The following is a 22706-nucleotide window of genomic DNA, read 5'->3' as shown; positions in this document are numbered from 1 at the left end:
GATGTGGCTGACTGTACATTATATATTAAAAAAAGCGGCCAAGTGCGAGTCGGACTCGCCCATGAAGGGTTCCGTACCATTTATGACGTATTAAAAAAAAACTACTTACTAGATCTCGTTCAAACCAATTTTCGGTGGAAGTTTGCATAGTAATGTACATCATATATTTTTTAGGTTTATCATTCTCTTATTTTAGATGTTACAGGGGGGGGGGACACATTTTACCACTTTGGAAGTGTCTCTCGCGCAAACTATTCAGTTTAGAAAAAAATGATATTAGAAACCTCAATATCATTTTTGAAGACCTATCCATAGATACCACACACGTAAAGGTTTGTGCAAACACGGGGTTTAGTGCTTTTCTTAACACATTTTCATTAAATTGAATTTCATTCAAAGAAGATCCATAACTAATTAAAGAGGCATTTTGATCCCAAGGGACCGGGGCCGAACCTTTGGTTGCAAATTTTGAGGCTTTCCATTTACCCAGGTCATACCAGGTTTCATTGTATATGAGACTGACTTATTTTAAATGGTACATTTAACTTTTTCGACTTGCCTTGTCAGTAAACAATAACAGAACATATTCCTTATTATTTCTTTGTGATAAAATAACAACAGTAAAATTGTGTGTAATATACCTATTAAAAACAATAACTATTATATTTCCTGTCAATATTTATAGACGTCAATAACTCGGAGTTAATGGAATTATAGAAAATATCGTATACATATTTGTTGTTGCTCACTTAGCACAGAAATAAAATGAGTCGATACAACTATCTGGTTTTTTTTTATTATTGTCATATTTTAATAAAGAACTCCGAATGCAGTATGTTTTTTCATCACCTACTTGCAAAAAAAACTATAGTATATAACTAAATACAAAGTAATTGCCTATGTATAGAAAGAAGCTACATGAGAATGAAACGACGCCGTTAAGTTTATTTTAAATATTAAGAGCACTTCCTATGAATTCAAAGTATCAAACTACAGAATGGAAAGAAATAACAACAAAGTTGACTACAAAGGATATAATAACTTCTCGTCAAACAACAAACAGACCGGCGTGATAAGTAAACGAGTTGCTGCGTAAATAAACATTTTAAAACGTAACGGGCAAAAACAAACGCGTACGATCTCTTCACAGTCATCGTATTGATTTTACATCCGCCTGCGGACCAAAATGGATCGCCCTTACCACCGGTCGCAGCTTAGACGAACTCGAAAGCACTTCCAACGGGATATCCAAAAAAAAACATGTATTTTAGGCGTTTTGGTAGGTAAGTATTAGAGAACATGTGCTTTTTGACTTGTAGATCAAAAAAGACTATAAATTATAAATAAATAATTATTGGACATTCTTACATAAATTTACTAAGCTCCACGGCAAGCTCAAGATTGTGTTTTAAGTACTTAGACAATGATATATATAATATATAATTACTTAAATACATAGAAAACACCCATGACTCAGGTAAAATTATCCGTGTTCATCACACATATAAATGCCCTCATTGAGATTCGAGCCCAGGACCATCGGCTTCATAGGCAGGGTCACTAGGCCAGACCGGTCGTCAAATGGCCCTTTTATTATTTAATTAACTACATGAGTCAGTTACAACCCTGTATGACAGAGGATAGTGTTTACGACTGCTAAGGTATAACTAATAACTATGCTTGGTTTTGGGAGTTTAATTTGCATAGAGATATCTCTGTAACCGCGCCTCCTACATTGAGGAACGCATAATATGAATTTTACTTTGATATATTTGATTGAATAATACATTTCAAACTGCAAAATATTTCATATTTATTCACGTAGCTCTTAAAATGTGTACGTTTTATATACATTATTTTCTCACAATCATTGACGTCATTAATTTTAAATAAGCCTCGTAGTAAGATATTCAAATTGTCCAAACATTCAATGTCCGATACGCGCTCAATTGCTTCATACACCGACGTCGATAAAAGAGGTTTTGTTTCAGTTGCCGTAAACGCTTTCCGCGTTCAACAACTTGCCGCTATTGTGAGCGGCCGGTTTAAAAATCATCGGGATTTCCGATTAAGTCGGATGAAGCCTTTTAGTTTCACTGAAGCGGTGATGATTCCTATATCTGTAGTAAGTTGACGAAAGAGTGTACAGAGAACGTATAATAATGTATGATTTTATAGTTTTCCACTATGAAGTGTGGGGAAATAAATAAATAATTATTTTAGTACATTATTACACAAATTGACTAAGTCCCACAGTAAGCTCAATAAGGTTTGTGTTGTGGGTACTTAGACAACGATATATATAATATATAAATACTTAATTACATAGAATACTTATTCCTATACCAGATGCATTTTTTCCTAGGACTATTTCATAGGACTAGGACATTTTTTATAGTTGTTAAATATCATTGTTATTTTGCTAAATTAGAAGGACATTGAATGCACGATTGCACGGAACCCTATAAAAGGTAATAGATAACGATATATGTACATTAAAAAATATGGCTGTCAATCAAGTGTCACTTTTCATTCAATAAAGCGATAATATTATCACTAAACATACATTTGTTATTTGGTTAATAAATAAAAATATTAGACATGCGCCAGTCGGTGTTATTGGGTGTCATTATGTCAATGAATGATAACAATATATTCCATTATTTTCATTAGCTGTCATTTCATATCACAATAATATACACACTGACATAATACACAAATGTACAATTAATATAAAACATACATATAATTATATCATCAATCGATACAAATAATGTAACGTTTAACCTTGGGCAATATTTTTTAAGTTAGTTACCTACGTACCTTTGTGTAATTATAGTACCTAATCTCTTCCTTAATGACATATAAATGACAATCCTTTGGGAATACGTATAAATATTTCGATAAAAGCATTAATTACGAAATGACTCAATATTAGCATTCCCGGGCGGCTGATGTTAGGCGAAATTAAGGAATTCCTCGCGTTGCGGCTTTTCTGTTACGCGTGCAATCTAATTTTATTTATTTTTATTATGAAATGCCAGAGTTATTATGGAAACTTAGCATAACATATAATTAAGTTAAAGGTTTCATATAATATGAGCCCCTGTTTCGTAGGTACGTGCAGCTGCATTCAGTAGATGACTTTTTTCTATTTCTATATACTTGTTGTAATGTTTGACCGCTGTCCCTCGGATCGAAAATATAGCATTTTTCTTTAAAATCCTGCTGTATTATAACTCCTAGTTTGTATTTTAATAGCGCATAGCAAGGCTGTCACGGCGAACTGTAACCTTATTACTTGTATCGAGTCCCGGAGGAACGTCTCGCGACGTATTCTCGCTGCTTAGTTTAAGCGTGTCAGTGCGCTGTTCCTGCTCGTATAGTTTAACAGTAACACACGCGAGTCTAACGCTTTAAAAAACCAGTATAACTGTTATCTTGGGCGTAATCGGAGAACTCGGTTAATGTACTGGTTATCTTGAGCTTTTGACTTGAGCTCGTAACTTGAATAGCACTTAGGACACTTGGTAACTAAAGTTTTGAAATATCTCTAGAGACTGTCAAGATTTAAAACGATGCGACTATCTTGAGATGTCATGAACTCGTATCAAGTATCGACAATGTGAATAGATTCCTTTAATGGGTATACCTTTGCGGCATAGGTACCTATTTATATTCCAATTTCAGCTCCAACTTTTAGCTTACATTTTTTATACAAAGTAACCCTTTACGCACATTTAAACTACTGGCTTTGTGATCTGTAGACCTCGAAAAAACTTTAAAAAATTACAAAATTAAAAATACCTACTTCCTTGAGTTATTAATTGATTATCGCGAACTCACAGTGGTCTTAAGTGCCATATTTATACCCTACTACCGAACCTGCTCAGAAAAAAATAGGAATGCGACATGCAGAGGAGAACATCCGGACATAAAAAGTATTTTTGCCCACGCCGTAACAAAGAGCTTTGCTAACGCTCGGTCAATAACAATTCGTATATTTGCATCTTGAGTACATATTTTGTTCTGCAAGAAAATTAAATTCTTTACACGTATCTATCTTCACAAATATCTGGGTAGGCCTTAACAATCATGTAACGTAACGGAGTCAATAATATGTGCTGTAAAAGGGCGGGTGTTAATAGACGCGCAGTTGATCCCGGAACCCGATCCAAATTGCGGAAACTCATTGCGATTCCCTCCGCAGCCTGTCTTCCGGGGCTGAAATATACAATTTTAAAGGTTTTTCCCGGGAAAGAGACATTTGCATAGGTGAGGAGCCTTTGTCAGTCTGTTTAGATTAGCGTCACATTTTTGGGTTACATTGGGACGCGTTGTGGAATATTAATATTGTTGTGAGGAATGAATTTAGTTTGTTTTAATTGTAATAATAACACGCGTCAATTTAACAAAGGCCTGCATTGCGAACAAATGATAATGATATAAAGAAATGGTGAATACCATGAGCTGTATGTTATATGCCCATAGACCAATTTAGTGTAAAATTCCAATACCTTTTTTTTGGTATCTAACTAAGTAGTAAGCTTCTTGACTTCTACTGTACTAACTTCGCGTCAAACACAATAAACTTTCCTCTTCGTCCTTAACTTTACCCTCTTAAAGCTTACACCTCATATTTCACCCCCGCCGATAATCGCCCCATAACTTATGGCTGAAATGCACCTCGGCAAATATTAAAAGTAGGATAATGCCCCTGCGATTTTTAAATAAATTTATAGCATGGAAAATCTTGTAATCGTGAGTTATACTCGTGAATTTCGTTTAACTTTTTGGCAGTTTGTACATGTACATGTATTTGAAACATATGCTATCTAAATTGTAATTATATACAATTATTTTGCATTCATTGGTGTCAGTATATTAAGGTTACACGAAAACGGTACGTGTTTAATCTGTCAATAATGATCTGTACCCTTAGTGTAAATTTATTCGATGGCGAAACGTGACGTACGCGTTTGCGTTACGTCTCATTTTGTATGGGATTTTGACCTTCTAAAACGTCCCGCTTGGCGCGCTGTTTCTAAATCCCATACAAAATAAGACTTAACGCAAACGCGTACGTCACGTTTCGCTATCGAATAAATTTACACTCTGACTACATGTAAATAAAAAAATAATAATATAATTGTGAATTCAGCTTAGAAATAAATAACACGACACAACAAATAGACGTTTCTGCTTGATACAAAATTAACGATTGTGATTATTAGAAAATATATTAGTTTGCTTTAAATATATTAAATAGTACAGTCCAACCAGGATTTCTATAAATGATAATTGATAACGTTCAATTAGTAAACCATAACACCCAGCGCATCCCGATTCCCTATTGATCCTTTTTACCGGTAAATTTAATTGTAAACCATAGAGGTTTACCGCGGACCGACAATTTGTCCCCATTCTCAATTACGTCGCTTGTTTAAATTATTTAAATTTGTCGCTACAGCAAACAGCATAGTTTATTAATTAACTCTACACATGTGGTTAATGTGATGTTATGTGTAGTCGCTTATGCGTAAAATGTGACAAAAATAGCGCGTATGTTAAAATATAAATCAGGGACCTATTTTTAAGTTTACGGTTAAGGTAATTGGTTGTTTAGTCCCCTCTGAACTTAAATAGGTACGTACTTACTTGGCGACTATAAATCTTATTACTTTCAAAAAATATTTAAGTGTTTATTATGTTTGGTGTTTATGCACTTTACGTATGACATGGCAGTAATTCGCATAACAATTATTAGTAAAATATTACATATACACCATGTTTTTATTGAATTCCGGGGTATGGGTTAGTACGTTTAAGAAAACTAAAGGGCGTAGTTAATTTTCAAAAAAAAAATATATATATTTTTTTATAAAAAGTAATTAAGTGTTGCATATAGCGTTATTGTAACACGGGCATTACATTTAATTCACGCAAACAATTGAAAACTGTGACATATCAATGTCATCTCAAACATCAATCGTATGGAAGGTGCAGGTAAGGAATTAAATCTCCATGTACCAAAAAGTGTCATCAAAAAAACCTTACATAGGTGGCCCTACAATACCTAGAATACTTGACAAAAAAATCAAATCATAGACAGCGCACTTCACCTCGTCAATAACGCCTAGGTTCTTTGCTACTCTAGCGCTACTCTGGAGAGATTTGGAACTAATTATTTATAGCTGACAGCTCGACACTTTTGCAACAGTTCTACCATATGAAATGTCACTCCTTTTAAATCCACACTCCATAATCAATCGTCCGAGATAGTATTTACGTTTGTGTATCAAATGTACACACTCGTGCTAAACACTAATCAATATGTAAACAGGCCCTAAGGCAAGTGTATACGCTTGTAGGGGCCTTATAAGATAAAAATAAATTATTGATTATCTCCGAAATGGAATTAATTAGAATACCGGTGTCTTTGAGAAAGTTACTTAATTTAAGCTCAGGAATGCACAATTCAAATTACCAGAATTAAAAAAATCGGCCAAGTGCGAGTCGGACTCGCACAGGAAGGGTTCCGTTCCATTATCTATAAAAACGGTTACCCATCCAAGTACTGACCCCGCCCGACGTTGCTTAACTTCGCTGATTGGATGAGAACCTCGAGATTGGAAAGAAATATTTATTTTGTTCTGTTTTTAGTATTTTTTTTTATAGCGGAAACATAAATACATAATCTGTAGAAATTTCAATTGGCTAACTATCACGGTTCATGAGATACAGCCTGGTGACAGACGGAAGGACGGACGGACGGACAGCGGAGTCTCAGTAATAGGGTCTCGTTTGACCCTTTGGGTACGGAACCCTAAAACACGGTGTATATAATCCTACCTATTCTGATTTCTAAAAAGTGCAATGAATATGGATCATCCGGGGAGACTTTACGAGCAAGTGTGATAATAATGCTTCCAATTTCTACGAATACTCTGTCTCTTTAAATGTTTGTTATTTACTTTAAGAAGAAAATCTCCGTCGTAAACGAGGTCGATTATCAAATGATTGTTACACCGTCTGATGGCCGCGTTAGGGTTTCGTTCAGCCGGCGCGTCTGGCTCACTGGACCGCGCCCGCAGTATCCGCATTCGAACAGTCCGCTTTTCCGCGCCAACGAACTACTTTAAGATACAATTATTAATCCGGATATTTGCAATAACACAAATAAATTGCTTAGCTATATCTTAGCAAATAAATATTAAAACTATATTTTTACCATCACGTTAAATAAGCGTGCGGCCTAAGTAAACTGGTGAGCGGCCACAGTAACCTAAGTACCTATAGATGCTCCAGGATAATCAAGAGTGCGTTGCCAACCATTTATGAACATGTATATTCATACAAATATATTGATATTGTGGCATATATGGTGTAAATATACAACGTGCTCACGAGGAACCCGAAAGATTTTAAGAATGTAATCCTGATCATATGTGTCTAAAGACTAAAATGTCCTAAAAACAAATCTAGAATTCGCCTAGATTCAGAGTTAAAACCACTTTAGTAAAAAAAAACAATGTTTTATTGTTACTCCAAAACCAAAACGCTTTTTTGATGGGCATGTTGCCAGATATCAAAAAGTGACAAAGAACACTTTACAAAACCCTGGTTTTGCAAAAAAAAAACACTTCTTTTTAAGTGGTGGTTTTACCAAAAACATAATAATAATTATCACTGACAGGACTATTGTTGCCAATAAGCCTGACATATAGGTACGAGTAATAGGTCGATCGCAGCGCCGGGCCGTGCTCGTCGACATCACCATCCCCAATGATGAGAATATCGTGAAAGCCGAGAAGGACAAATCCAGTAAGTACCTAGACTTGGCTTACGATATAACCTCCATGCGGGATGTTGATTTGACGATCATTGTCCTGATAGTCGTTTCAGCGAACGGTCTGATAGCGAAGAGTCTCGACCAACACCTTGAGAGACTCTCGCTAGGTGGTTGGATCAAGGGTCAGATGCAGAAGGCGGTGATCTTGGACACGGCGCGGATAGTCCGGCGGTTCCTCTCTCTGCAGCCCTGATCACTGTTTTTTTATAATGTGTTTATATGTATTTTGTATTCTTTTTCTGTGTATTTTTTGTATTTGACTTTTATATTCATATTATAATATGCCTAACCCAAGACCCTACTGTCGCTTTTCTGTGAAGTAAAATATTGTGACGAAACTGAACTAATTCTAATAAGGCCTAGTTTACCCCCGGGGGTGGAAGGTCAAATGGGAGTCGCTCTCATAAAAACTAGTGCCTACGCCAATTCTTGTGATTAGTTGCCAAGCGGACCCCAGGCCCCCATGAGCCGTGGTAAAAAAGGGGACAACGCGAGGAAGAAGAAGAAGAAGTAAAAATTCATTTAAAGAATCTAAAAAAGGAAACAATTTTTTTTTGGCCTCAGAAAAGCGTGGATAAAACTTTTTGGTTTCTTCGAGAGTACGTTGTAGAAATATGTGTGTACACTCATATAGCTTTTATATATTTCCTAAATACTAAAGTCAAGTGTGTATCTTAATGCTACGCGTATTAACTACGAAGTTAATAGCGAATTATTAGATGTTTGGGTTTAGCATACGAGGTAGCTACCTCAAAATAAGGTTAGCTTGATAAAGACTTTATACCAATTCAGTGTTACAGTTATTATAGGATATAAATCTTTGTTATAGGTAGGATCAGGTGGGGTCAATATAAGACGCGGGTAAAAATAAGACTAAGTTTTTAACACTCAAAAATTTATTCTATTTCATTCCTATTCAATTTAAAAAGAAGTCTACACACAAGGTTTCCTTATGATGTATTGCTAATGGAAAATCTTGGAGAAACTAAAAAAAATCGTATCGTGTTTCTTTTATCATATTTTTTTTATAGAAATCTCTCTTTACAATATACCGGTATTACCTACTTTTCGAGCGTACTGTGAAAACCAAACGATAATGAATTAAAAACAAAAGCTTGGTTTCTGAGCCACTAGCGGTTCACAAAGGATTGTTCTCTCTTATTTCTAATTCGATTTTCTCTGTGTAGTTTCAAGGCATATAAACATTAATAAAGTTCAATCGAAACGAGAAATAAGCAAACTTTTAATAGTTTCCAAGCAACAAATAGAGCACACAAAGGACTTTTTTTTAAATATTTGTTTTTAATATACGATACGATATTACTCTCAGTGCATCTTGCATACAAATTAATACTTATATTCTAATATGTACGAGTATAAAATCAATAACAGAGTTTTTTTTAATCAGTGTGCTTTTTCAGTGCGTTTAAGCAGAAAAGGACAACAATTGAAAACGATAATGTATTTCTACCCTCATTTATTTTAATATACCTAGATGTTTATTGCATATTAAATTACACAAATTTAAATATTGACTGCTCTACTTTACACTATGGCGATCTGAAAGCCCCGGAAAGCCTTAAGATCGCTAAAGTAATTGGGAAGTTTAAGAAATAGTAAACGCACGCATGTTTTCTCCAGGTGTTGGGTTCGATTCCGGTCACGTCCGACCATTCGTTCCAACGTATCGCAGAGGCAGAACACCTGCGTTTAGGTAGCACCATTAGTTCGGCTTATTTGGGGTTAGCTTTGTTTTTGTTTTCGGTGCCTATTGATTTTGTTGGTACATTGTTATTTTCGTTTTATCTTTATCAGATATTTTAGCAAAGACTAATTTGTTTCTTAAAGTAATTTTTCTTTTCAGTGAACTTTTAGTGATCAATCAAGTCCATCATAATTGAAAAATTTAACTAAAATGCAAATATTTTATAGGATCGTATCTACCAATAGTTGGATACCCTGTTTATATATGTTGCTAGGAATTAAAATTAAATAAAAGCTGTTGTGGCAGTATCAACTACTTGGCTATTGAGGTTAATTGATATTTCTTCGTGCGAGGACAATTTTTTTCCCGTATTTGTTTGACATTTCAATTAGGTATTGTTAAGGTTTCATTTGATTAACATGAGTTCTGTCTTGGAAAGTAATTGGGCGAATTGCGAAAAAAACTCACGTAGTGAAGCATAGTTAAGGATCTTCAATCAGTCTTAAGTTAATTGATTTCATGGTGTAAATTGTATTGGACTGTATTTATTGTAACTAATCCATACACATACGCAAACACTAACACACTTTCATGCATATAACTTAAATAGAAACAGCTTAATTGTCGTAGCATTTTTTATATATTGGTGTAAATACTTAATATGTTGTCCATGTGTGCAAATAAATAAATGAAATGAAATGTAACATAATGGATCAATTAACTTCAGACTAATTACAGGTCCTTTTGTAATTCAACCAATTACAAAGTTAAGAATAGACACTCATAAAAGTTTTATATTAAACAGAACCATGATTCAATTATAAATAATTGTCATGGACGTTACTGTTAAAGGAACAGTATCTGTATCTTGTCAGTTGAACCACGTACGAAACCTAAACATTTATTTCTCAAATATACAAACAATCCATTAAAAAGAACAGTAATCGCACAAACCCTTATAATCTTCAGAGTCGAAAGGGATTACGTCCTGGGATCAGACGTGATCCAATCTCTCCTATGATTGATACGACGTTGGCTCTGGACAGATGCAATTTTTTACGTCTGTTTCGGATACAATTTTTTTTCGTCTCTGTTTTGACAGTCTCTTTTCCGAGTGAAATGATTTATGCTTCTTGACTGGGACGGGGCTTTCCAGGTATTTTGAGGCCTCCACGTTATCTGGCAATGGTAATTGTGATGGATCTGTTTCGAGTGATGCATTTATGATGATGTTTTAGAAATATTTGATATATATTGGCTAAAATAGTGGTTAAAGAAGATAAGGTATTTCACAAAGTCCGTAACCAGCTTAAATTAAATATTAAGTGGATTTAAACTTAAAATAATAATAAAATTTTTATTAAAATGTATAGGTATTCATATTTTTGGAACACCGCTCTGACCTTGTCTGGTGGTGGAAAGACATTTATTTGTGTGATGAACACTTTTTCTTGAGTCACTGATGAAGTGTTTGTTACATATGTATATCGTCTGAGTATCTCCAATACAAGCTTTCTTGAGTAAACTGTGGGGCTTAGTCAATTTTTGTGTAAGAATATCCTAAAATTATTTAGAAATCAATGAATTACAAATCTTATAAGTTCTAAATCATGTATAAAAAATATTTGAGATAGAAAACTATGATATACCTAAATATGAGTTCCAAATACTCGGCATGCTATTTTACTTAAGCTTTTTACCAATAACATTGTTAGGAACTTTGAAAAAAAAATACGACAATGAAATCTTGTGTTGAAGCCAGCAAGTTTCCCGGCAAACATTAACATTCATGGCTACCAACATCAGCGACTACACTCAGCCAAATGCTGCCAGTGTAACAAATACGCACGCCGCCGGATTGCTAGCGTTACACTTACGGGTTCTATCAGCAATGTAGGAATAAATCCGTTTTATTATCTACATTAGCACCCTTTTAATTAATTCTATGATTTATTGAATTTTCAGTAAAACCATTCACACAGAATATCTTAATTAATAAAAAAACTGAGTTGTTGTAAAATATATACGTAAATTATATGGTATGACAAATACCAATTTGAGCCTAGTAGTGAATAAAATAAAATAACTAATCGAATGAATGATAAATGTTGAAGTGTAACTGTAATGCGCGTGACTGTACCGGAGCGAAATCGTTAAAATGCGCCCCAGGCACACGCTCTGCCTATTTGCCGATTCGGCAGAGTCGGCACAAGAAAAGTGAGGTTTTACTGCAACTACGACTGCTGAAAATATATTCACAGTGGCTTCATTCAAAGAATAAAAATACTATTATATGTGCCTATATAGAACTGGACTTATCAAGACTAAATAATACGGCGTGTGTGTACTGTGTTAAGTAGACAAATTGCGTCAAATTTGTTCCTACTATTTTATGGTGTCAGTTATGATTACCCCTTGTATAAAATGAATAAATTAAATTAAATTAAATTACGTCAAAATAAAAAAAAATTAACCGGACAAATACGAGTCGGACTCGCTCACCGAGGGTTCCGTACTTTTTGGTGGAAATACTGTGACAATTTTAACTGTCTAGCTATCCCGGTTCATGAGATACAGCCTGGTGACAGACGGACAGACGGACGGACAGCGGAGTCTTAGTAATAGGACCCCGTTTTACCCTTTGGGTACGGAACTCTAAAAAGATGATACAATCAGCTGTTCTTTGATAAAAAAAAATGATAGAAAAACATGGGGCACAGAAACGAAATCTATCATTTAATCTCAAATAACTAGTTCAATGAATGGAAATCGATCGGTTCTCATTCATCGAACGAGCTCTTATAAAACGTCACAACCAGCTGCGACCGGAAACCTTGCGGGAAAAGATTTTAAATAGAAACATGCTTTACGGTAATCCTGCTGTCCCCAATACTTGATGGGATGTCTTGCGCAGAGCTTGACGAAGTTTCATCGAGATTGAGATGAATGCTAGAAGAGGCAGTTTTAAAGTATATTACACAATAGTACATCACAATTTAGAACTAAGCATTGTTTCTTTGTATAATTATTGAAATGTAAAGTATCAATAAAATATATTTTTATTAGAATAATGTACCTATAGATATAAAATAGTAAAAGGTACAGCGAGCTTTTAATTCATTCAGAAAGTGATCATGCAATTTTGCGGCTTGGTGTAATCATTACTTAATAAGTTTGGAAGCCCTTCTTGTTTTAGATTTCTACACCTATAATATTAATTTCATATTCAGAATTGCAAGACTAAATTTTTTGATTTCAAAATTTGCCATTCATTATTCAAGTGTTTTAACGCCCGAGGTGGTAAGAGTGAAGGTGGTACTGGTAAAGGCCCTCTTTATTGTTCAAAAACCAATGAGAAAGTTGCATTTTATCCACATCTAATCAGATGCAAATTTTGAGTTGTTTCCTTATGTTGTTAGTAGAATTGACTTGATAAATTTGGATTTGGTTTGATTTTGTTGGTATTTCTTAGTTAGTATTTTCCTCGCATTGGTATGGTGAAAATTTTTGTGTTTCATTCACTCGTTAGCAAAGTGTGTTTAACCCTCGTGCCTTGAAACCATTGCAACGCTTTGCCCCCTTGTAAAACAAATGACTATTAATATCATGTAACACATATTGCTTTTACATCACCTATGAAGAAATGATTATGTTTCAAAATATTATTAGAACTAAAAATAAAAGAATTAATAATTAGTGTCCGTGAACAAGGAAGTGCCACTTTGTTACCTATTAGCAGGAAAGAAAAAGCTTTTTTCCGAATAGGTGATGAAATTACATGCAGGTATACTGAAGGACAAAGGCATATTTTGTTCCCACGGGAGTTATGGATCGTGAAAAAAAAGCTATAACTCCCTAGGGAGTTTTTTTTTAAATTATGTCACTTATTCATACAAACCAAGTGACATAAATAAGTTTCACTCTTAAAATACTAACGTTTATAATTTCATATTTTTGTTTATGTTTAAAATTATTTAATTTAATTAATTTAACAGCCGTTTAAAATATTTTTACATAATTTTCTATCGTGGCTGAATGCCGAATAGGTCTGTGCCTAAGATGCCTCACCTGACAAGAAATTACAAAATGGCGGACGAATGTTTGATATGTCACCGTATTTAAGAATGATTTCGCTTAAAATTTAGTTTTTTCTTCGCAAGAGTGATGAAAAACATTGTGTGTAACTCCGGGGGTAAGAATATTGCAAACTCGGATCTTTAATTCCCTCCAGCCTGCGGCTGTCGCGAATTACGACCCCCGTATCCAAGATTTCACTTACCCCCCTCGTTGTACAATGTTTTATTTTCTCATATAACGATTGAAAAAGCTTAATTTACTGAAAAGGAAGAGCATATTATTTCCCAAATAAAATAGTGGAAACGCAAACTTTAGATGGCTCTTATGACATGTCTTATCATATTAATAATACATTCTAATTTACGTAAAACGCTTTAAAATTGCCGCATTTTTATATAAAAAAACTTGAAAAAAGAAAAGTTTTCCATTAAAAAATAATTACAAAAATGTAGTATAGTAATTCACATTATCTAGACTCCCTACATCCGTGCACCCGTATAAATGACAAGGGTGAGATAGTAATTTACATAATGTAATCAGGCACGAGAGCCGATGATTCTCTCGAACTTGTTACACAGGAAAATCATGGCATTTTAATTTCGTTAAAAACTCCGACGACCGAAATGCGATTCTTTTGACTGACTTATGGCTTATTATTGGCAAATGGTTGAGAAAATTTAACGTTCTTTTGTTTCCGGATTTTGTCGTCGGATTACACTTTTTATTGGAATTCTCTTTGATACTGAACATTTCTCCTCTTTTGTTCTCGTTTTCTAAATTTCAAAATACATTTCATTTTCACGACCATTATTTGTATTGTAACAATGATAATATGATACTGTCTGTAGAGAACAATAGTATGTTCCAAATAAATATCTCACCACCACTCTTTTTTTCGTAATATGAAGTATTACTGCAATGTTCTGCCGCCAGAGTGCAGTACTAGCACCTATCGTAAACCATAGACTAACTTAAAACTGCTTTTAAGCTGCTGCTTATTACTGTTTTTTGACAAGTTTTCACAGATAATAAAATGTGACATGGATGCATCAAGGCGGTTTGTTTTCAAAGGGCCGACCGGGAAACGCGAAAATCGAAATTTAGTTATTTAATCTGCCTCTTTATCGCTCGAATGGGTAAGAGTGATAGAGAGGTCAGATAACGAAATTTAGATTTTCTTGTTTCGCGGTAGACCATCAGATTGTGATGGATTGTGGTAGTGGCGCCCCCTACGCAGAGTTTTGGATAATATTCCCTATTATTACTTAATATATTCATTTTACACTCCAAGAAAAATACAATAAAGTCGAGTACTTATACCATGTGAGAATATTTCTACACTGTCATGATATTTCGATATTAACTGCGTGGAGGCAGATGCGCATGAAGTGAAAATATTGCTCAGTACGGTCGTACCCTCATAAGACATTCTTTTAGGGTAATGCCACATTGTACGTATAGTATATGTGATTTTAATACTATACTTTATGGTGTAGCGCTTCCATTATTTATAAAAGCCAGGTTAGATAGTAAAGAATTTGACACTAAATAAGAGATACAATTCTTAATAAAACTGAGCCTACTAGTGCAGCGCAGTGGGTCATATTGGCCGAAGAAGGTGTTAAGTTTCGGCGGGTCCGCGGCCGGCTCTTTGGCGTAATGCATCGCATCCATAATTTGCTTTGTAGTGATTAGTTTTAAAATATATTGTAACATGTATGTTAGCTTTAAGGTATTTATCTATGGGCCACTAGGAGCCTGTAATAAAGATTTTCATTCACTGGCAGCAGACAAAAAAAACATTTCCTGTTTTGCAAAAACGGTCAGTAGTTACCGAAAACAAATATTTTACTACGAATAAGCAAAACATGGAATACTTTAAATGTTTTGCCTCCGACTGTTGTTTTCTATTCATCAATGTCGACCGAAACCATTACAATTGTAAGCCCAGTCAATTTCCATCCAAACCGTACGAAAACTGAGCTGTAATAAAGAAGGTTGTAACTCGCGAGCGCACCGCACAGCCTTTTTGTATTCATGGGATGAAAGAAAGTTATCCAGGTGCCCCTTCTTCCCTTTTGAAGAATTCCGAACATTTTTAAATTACTGCCGTTTGGTCGCGTGGCTAGGAAGCCGGCGAGTGGGTGAATTTAATTGAACGCTACGCATCTTTCTTAGCTGCGAGCCAGTCCGCGGTTAATTATGCTTAACTTAATTTAATGAAGGATTTAACTATCGCGTAAGCCCTTATTAAGTGTTTAACGAAATAGGAGCTTTAGTAGATACCTACTTTATCATTTTAGCCGTGTGTTTTTATGCATTTTCGTGCAGGTATACTTACATTTATATTATTGTTTTATTATTACTGACAGTCGAAGGGAACGTTCTAAAGTATCTTCTTTCTGTCTGTCTGTTTTTACAACATTTTCCTGGCCCTACAAAAGTCTTACTCATTTTGTCTTCAGGCGTAGGTACTTCAGTAGAAAGGTTTTAATGTCTCCACCGTAGCGCCCTCTCGTTATTAATTTTTAAAACTCCAATGGACGCCGTTTCTCAGTTTTATTCAAATGTTTACGGCTTTTTGCGTGATGAAGTTTTAATGAAAAATTACGCTATTCAAGCCTTTAAAAATAACAAGTATTTTTAATGTTTATGTGAAGCGCCTTGAATTGTAACAATTGTGCTTATTAACGTTCTGGTAATTAAATATCTTAAATATTTTTTTATTAAATAGGATACAAAATAGGATACATAAATATTTTTATACACAACATAAATATTTATATTGTGTGTGCTCTGAAAAAAAAAAAAAAATTGTAGAAAAATAGTTTTTATGTTTCTATATCCGCCCTATTAAAAATAATAAAAAAAACTCAATAAAATGATAAAATTACATCAGTATAATTATTGTACTCCTAACAAGTTATCTACATTCAGCGTGTAATTTTAAATTCAAAATCCACAGTTGTAGTTACGAGTATATTTGCACGTTCCGCACGCCACGCTAACTAGATCCAAGTTATTTATTAGCACGAGTTAACATAACATTGCATGTTCTAATAATGCTAATTAGAAACTACTAATATACCATTTATAACCGAATATTGGCCCCAGGCGAGTGGAAATTTAGCGTGTAGACTTCAGCCAATGAACGGTAAATTATTATTTGTTGAACAGTTTCAACAGTTGATTCAACAGCGACGATTTTAAATACTCGTACTCCTAGGTAGCAATTTAATGTAAATGAATTCCATGAGTTAACTGTCTTATGGTTAGCTTGTAATTCAACCCCTCAGTTTTGTATCAACCTCTTATAAATAATACATTACAAGACGATAATATATACTAAAGACCAAACAATTTTTATTTCATATGATCCAATTTCAATTATTATAGTGGATCTCTAATGTAATAAATCATTTGTTGTAGGAGGTTGTTGCAGCTAAGCTTAGTACTTTAAAATGGTTGTTTTTACGTAGATAATATTCAACCAGGTGTATTGAAAAACCGGGCAAGTGCGAGTCGGATTCGCACACGATGGGTTTCGTACCATTATCTATAAAACGGCAAAAAAATCACGTTTGTTGTATAGCCACTCACATGATTCCGATTTTAACGAAAGGTGCCCTGAATTGCTCTGCCATTTCGCAGATACGACGGCACAGTGTCGTGATATCTTCAAAAATCGATAACTTTGCTTCTGCTTAAGCATTTGGAATGATTATTTCGGTTTTATAATGGTAAAGAAACAAAGAAATTTATTTTCTTACTTTAGCTATTTGCTGTTATAATAAAAATAAATATTAAAAATTCACGAAGTTTACCCAAAGGAATAATTTCCGAGTTATAGTAGAAAACTATTTTTAATAAAAAATCTAAATCGATAACATATCTTTTTTTTTAATTCAATTTAAAGAAGGCTTAATAAGCTTTTAATTGATACTAAACATCTTGATAGCTCACCTATAAAATTGCAGAGTAAAACTGATTCAAATTCTGATAAGGAACTTTCGAATTGCTCCACCTGGCGTGTAACTATGTGCTATATTCGTGATTTTTTTGTGGCTAATTTAGACACTAAAGTACAAAAATATAGTAAATAACCGTTTAAGACACTAATTACCTTGAAATAAAATACATAATTTATGTAATTATGATAATGATAGTGGCTTTATAACTTAAAATAACAAAAGAGTATTTACATACCTACTAAACTTTGGTGTTTTTAAAACGGCCGATCACCAATAACCGAACTAACTTATAACTACACTAACACGTATAATATATGCACCATAACATACACTTCACAACAAATTAAGCACAATAAGCAAATAGTAACTATTAACACATGAAATTATACTGATTACAAACGTAAATAAACAACACGGCGGCCGGCAAACTGACCTGCGCCATGTCAAAAACAAAGATGGCTACCTATTTAGGGCGGAGCACAACAGTCGCGCGGTGCAGATGTTCAACAGAAATAGGAACTTTTAACACATTCACTGCCAGACGAAAAACGGCAAGCTACCCCAGGATCCGGGCAATATATATAAGAAATATTAGTAAATAGAAATTATAAGTAAGTAGTAACAAACACCCCAAAACGCGTATGCAACGTCTAGTGTACCACATGCCTTACGATGTGCAAAAATGCTTTAAGCAACCACAGTTGCTGTGTTTGTACTTACAATTTTCCGTCACATGGTTTGTTCGCTAATCCTGGATAATACACAGTGATTTAATGCATTTTATTGTTTATTAATGTAATTTAATAATCGAACTATTTAATGACTATAGGTTGCTCAAGATATTTTTGGTAATCATAGAAATCTAGGGCATTAAAATAGGAAACACGCCAAAAATCTACAGAGTTATTGGTTTGAAGTGAGATTTTATGGTCATCAATATTAAGTAGGTCTAAAATATAGTTTTAATCTAATAGACCAATAAACGCGGAGTAATTTAATATATAATACTAACAGAAATATGTAAATTTGAATACTTACGGCATTTTAAAACACGCAGCAACTTTTAACACTCGCACTTTCCCGAACAACTTGCAAAGTAACATAAATAAAAAATACTGTGGTTATGTCTATGTGGTTGAAACATTTTTTAAATATTGTCACGTTGGTATTCTGTATTTTAATAAATGTTTACACCATATCTGTGCAGCCCTTCACAGATAAGAAATAAAAAACCGCATACACTCCGTTCGCAACTCGAGTTGCAGCGATCATTTTAGAGGTGCGAAATGTTGAAACCTTAGTTGCTGGAATCATGTGAGTGGATAGGAGCCCCTTTAAATATTTATTTTATTGTTTTTTTAGTATTTGTTATAGCGGCAACAAAAATATATCATCTGCGAAAATTTCAACTGTCTAACTAACACGGTTCATGAGATGCCTGGTGCCAGACAGACACAGACGGACGGACAGCGGAGTCTTAATAAAAATAGGAGTAAAAATGATAAAAATCGAAAATGTTCGCTTTTAATCTACAGGTTTGTAGGCAAGCATTGCAGAATGCTTTTGCTTTATTTAATTTACTAAACCACTCCTAAACCCGACGTTATAAGTCACCGCAAGACACGAGCACCGCCGAAATAAATTCTCCGACGTACTGACTTTCCAACTTTCCGAGCAAACTTGAATCCCACAAACGTCGTATTGAATTAAAATATTGTCTGGCTCCAAATTAATTACCCCATAACACGATATTACGAAAATAGGGGGAGGATTAGGGAATTGGGGCAAGTTGCCGTAATCGGATGAAGGCGATTAGGCTTGATAAGACATGTGGCGGAGGGGCTCAGGTGTGGAACTAACGAATTCTGGGGCTATATTCGTATGCTGCGTGTCTGCATTGACTCCGTTAGTTATAATCTGCATGAGGAGAATTAACTTGAGAGAATTAGTCTATACTCGGAGTAATCCGGCGTGGTAAAAGTAAAATTTTGCATTTTTTTTAAATGATTTATTTCATATACGCATACGCAAGGAATATTCTTTAAGTAGGAATAAAAGGCACAGGAATATAAAACATAAAATATACAGACAAATAAAGTTTTTGAAATCATGGTTAAGTAATACAAATAATACTATAAATACAGGGTAATAATACTGCAACGAGAAATTTTGTCAAATATGTTTAGCGTACATTCCAACTACTTAGATTTATTTCCACTGACAGTCCAAAAATCCGTCCAGTGAGCCACGGGGGGTGAAACGCGGCTCGACGTCCATCTTAATGCCTCCGTGGCTTCCATGTGCTGCTAATGTAGCGTGCAAGATGTTATTAGGGCACGTATCCCTAACAAAACGGAAAGTTTCAAATTAATTTTAACCCTAAGATGAATCATTAAGCCAAAAATAATAAAATAATAATTAAGCATTTTATTGAGGCATTAAGTCCGCCATTTGTACAATTTTATATAGTGCAATAAAGCTTAAATAAATAAATTATAAAGCTTGAATTTAACTCTAATATCCTTTAAATGATCATTGATCAAAGATTTAATACAAAATAGATAGTTATTTTCAGATTTTGGTCGTTTTGATTATTTGGTCGTTACGCATCATATTCAATGCTAGCGCGTGCTACGGGCTACGAGCGTAGCCAATAACATGGGAGAACGAAAAGTGACTACACACACAGTGTCTAGCCAAGATGACAATCGCTCACACTACGACAACGAAACGCTTGGTGTCTCTCTATCACTCTTCCATGTTAGTTCGATAGTGACAATTGCGTTTCGTCCGCTACGTAGCGTAAATAATTGGCATGTTGGCTACGCACCCAGAGAACCCACCTAGCGGGTCGCTGGCAGTGGATGAGTTATTTGAAAAATATTTGATTCGGTTCCTGAGTAGATCAACTATGTTGTACCACTTTTAACTTTTTTATTTTTATTTATTCCAGGTAATAATACTAATAATCGATCACCGTTCTAGGGGCCATCTTCTCTAGAATCGACTGATATTAAAAATTATACCTGATGGAGGTAAAGTAAGTACCTATTATATTTGATACTTTCTGTATAGGAATGTCGCTTTCCTGATTGCGCTGCTTAAGAAAAACATATAAAAAAGAAATAAATAAAATATTAAGTATATTAAGAAATTTCATTTTTACTTGGTCTGGACAAGTCAGTAGCTTCAGGTATGATCTAGACAGAATAAGCAAGTTTTTATCGATCAAATCAAAGCTTGTGAAGCGTTTTCTGTATAATCTTAGTAATCTTTCACTGATATACATTAAATTGTGCACAAATGTACATGAAATGTCCCGTCTGGCAAGATTTCTAAATGAGCTCCCCTTCCAGACGCAGCCGCGGGCGTCCGCTAACCCAATCTCGCTGGATACCCCTAGCAAGTTTGCGGCCGCAGCGAAATGTGGGAGGATCTTAATTTTGAAAAATTTCTAAGTTAGCAGCCTTTTGTTTGATTGTCAAAATTATTTCTAAGATTAATATGAAATTCGTATTCGAAAATTAAAAGGTCATTTAATTCCTGATTTCTCAATCAAGTTTAGTGTCTGGATTATTCTACAACAAATTCCTATCCTGGAGGCTTTGTACTACCAGAATAAACCCCAGTAATTGGCGTAAATGTTTTTTATACCTAAGGCAATCTTCTATTAGAGGTAATTTTTCTATACCAACGTTCTTGACATTGTATTTTCTGAATTTGTCCCTAGATTTTTTTTAATATAAGTTACATATTACCGTTACATGTGTCTGTACGTTTTGCTTTTTTTTTGATATGGTCTGGTTTTATTTTATAACAAAACGAAACCACGATTTCAAAGATTTTTACGCAGGGTTAATCATCTAATATCCTTATCGCACTAATTTTAGGGGCTGCAGCGCGACGGAGATATTTACCTAAAATTCTCAAATCTGAAAAGGGGCTCAGCTGGTATTTCCTCTTAATTCAAATGTCCAACATAAAGTATAGGAAAGGAATACATAATGCACTTAGCAGTAGTGCTACGCCGTAGCTTGCCACAGCGCGTAGCACGCATATACTCGTATAATGTCTAGTAGTAGAAAATTAGGCGTAGCACTTTGATCCTCTTTGCAAGATATAGGTACTAAGAGATAAAAGAAAACGAATAATTATGCCATTTCTGCATATTAATGTACAGTCACCGTTGCGGACCCGGGTACGTCCTTAAACTACGTCCAAAAGAGAGGTATGAGCATTGTGAATGTCATCTCGTTTTGTGGCAATTCTATTCGCTTAGCATTTTTGCATATAAACTTGTATATAGGGGGGGTTACTTTTCTCTATAAGCTGACAGTCATATGGAACAGACTGTAAGAGAGTACAAGAATGCCTTGTACCTAATTGTTTTTTTTTATAATTATTATTCATATTGCCGCCCGCGGTGCGCCTGCCGATGCCGGTACACTCACACAATAATACGCGTCAAACACACGCTTCACCCAATTACGTCCAATCCACCGTCACTAATGCGTTCTCATGCAAAAAACTGAAAATGTCATTCGCAGAGGACAGTTTATTTTATTTGGCTTCATATTTGGTATATAATTATAAAAAGTAGGTATGCTATACATGAACAATTACTTCGTTAATCATTCACTGGTTGATAATTAATAGGCTTCCGGAACTTGCTCTTAGAGCCCTAAAGCCTGGAGTCTACCAATCTTTAAAACTCAACCTACTAAAAAACTACATACATTCAAAAGTTTAATGACAGATGAATATATAAACTGAATTTTAAATCAAACTTTAACATGATTTAATTTATTGATGATATCAAAATTATCTTATTTAACGAAATTGTAACTATTGCTACTGAACTACATTAAATTGTATACATATGCCTTATAATGGTTTTTAAAATTATTAATATTTTTCTCTAATTTGCTTCAAAATGAACGCCGAAATGTAAAACGACCCAGGTAAGTAATATACTACGTGAACGTTCCAAATATTCCGCAAAATTGGTTGATTACAAGGTATTTTACTTTGTGAAATATCTACCTACATTCCAGGTTAGGTGAAAGCACTTTGTTTAACTAGTACAGTACCTGTAACTTAA

General features: G+C 34.4%; 1 protein-coding gene across 3 annotated transcripts in view; it reads left to right on the top strand.

The window, feature by feature from the left end:
* Window positions 1-22706, top strand: part of LOC133534748 (kinesin-like protein CG14535) — a 307943-nt gene that overhangs the window by 173741 nt on the left and 111496 nt on the right. The gene's annotated exons all lie outside the window — the stretch shown is intronic.

Source organism: Cydia pomonella, chromosome 2 (genome assembly GCF_033807575.1).
Source record: "Cydia pomonella isolate Wapato2018A chromosome 2, ilCydPomo1, whole genome shotgun sequence".
NCBI lineage: Eukaryota > Metazoa > Arthropoda > Insecta > Lepidoptera > Tortricidae > Cydia > Cydia pomonella.
The sequence above is the reverse complement of the archived record's forward strand: the minus strand, read 5'-3'. Positions and strand labels throughout refer to the sequence as shown.